Raw genomic sequence first — 1,773 nt, forward strand, 5'->3', positions numbered from 1 at the left:
GGTTGGTGGTTCGCTGTCGAACCAGCATCGATACAACGGCAGCATTTGCCTAATCCCCTGGTAATGGGAGCTTAGCAGCCTCCTCGGACACACAAACACTCCCACTGCCTCCACCTCCGCTCTGCTCCTCTCTTCTCCTTTCCTGCCCTCTTCCCTCCTCATTTACATAACATTAGAAACATTAAGGCGGCTCCAACAAGGCCCTATTATGTGCGTGTTGGTTTTGGGTCCCAGTGCGTCAGCTCCAAGGCTTTGGAGAGAAGAGGAGCAGAATGAGTCAGGACATCACAGAGGCTTGTCCACTGTTTTGTCTGCTGGAGATGGTATGTGTGCCTCTAAAGGAGTTTTTGAAAGGAGGAAGAACGAAAGAGAGACAGACGGAGATAAATGATTTACTGAGGGTCCGAGCTAATGATGTGATTGCAGATGTGTACATAAAACATCAGCTGTAGCTTCCAGAAAACTTTCGTGCTTCAGGTTTGGATTGTTGCCGTGTGCGCTGTGTGTAACTGATTACTCTGGAAAACGCACAAACAACATAAATACTGTTTAATAGATGGTGTGTGTCACAATAGCAGTAACATTAAACTGAAGTTCAGGTGAGAGAACAGGAAAAAAACACAAGTCACACATGCTCATCTTGACCACCATGAATCTCTCCTCAGGTTACTACTCAAGGCCTGTAGGTGCCAGCGTGGAGTTTCATATTGATGAGTGTGAAAACATGTTGTGCAAAAATGCTGCAAAAGATCTAAAAGTGAAATCAAAGAGAAATTTAAGAGAATTTAAGATTATAAATGTGTTGATCCAGAGCCTCAGCATGCCGTGCTAAAAAAAGAGAAACAGGCCTATAAAAATTTGTTTTCATCATAAAAAGAACAGAAATCTTTACTCTGAGATTCTGTGCAGCAAAATGAGCAGACTTTTTAATAGACAATAATATGTAGTTGGTAAAATGGCTCAAAGACTCCACTTTAAAAAGTAAGGATTAATCAAGGTTTTCTGTGACACGTGACGATCATATGAGTTCTAAAAGGACATTATCTTAATATAAATTAAGCTTTAAGGAAGATTTCCATTTCACTCAATATTTACACATGAGGTGGTAATTTGTACAGAAATGTAAATAAGCATTCACATTAAGATAAATGAGACACATAGACTTTGGGTCTAGAATATAGTACAAAACAGTAGTTTTCACTTTTTTAAAATTACCTGTTTAAACTCATTTTGATTTTTAACTCATCAGATTACCGTACATTATTGTTATAAAAATGACCCACAGTACGTACACTGTTAAATCATGAGACAGTGAAAGAGGGCTAACTCAAACTGCCCTTATGTCAGCTTGGATTTTCTCCTTGGTCACGAGAAAAACAGTAAACATTAACAGAGTTTAAATGAAACAAAACATTCAATATAAATATAAAATGTTTCAAAACAAACATGCCAGTTATAAAATTCACAACAAAAAGATGCACCACTCTGTTGTGTTCAATATGAAAGATACCTAACACAGTTTCTTTGGTTTGAAAAATAACCCCTGATTTTTTTTAAAGAAATAAATGTGTCTGAAATTTAAAATCGAAAAGGACAGGATAACACAGACCCACAAACTGCCGTGGCTCAGGACTGACCATATTTACAAACCCATCATATGAAGCGACAAACAGCCTGCAATTAATCATCAAACTGCACCAAAACCTCTCAACCACAAAGCAGCAGAGAACGAATCGCCAGAGCTCAATGTTTCTCTGCTTTTCATAACTTTCC

This window comes from Halichoeres trimaculatus, unplaced genomic scaffold (genome assembly GCF_033239565.1).
Source record: "Halichoeres trimaculatus isolate MK-OKI-2021-1 unplaced genomic scaffold, fHalTri1.1 fHalTri1_scaffold_12, whole genome shotgun sequence".
Classification (NCBI taxonomy): Eukaryota; Metazoa; Chordata; class Actinopteri; order Labriformes; family Labridae; genus Halichoeres; species Halichoeres trimaculatus.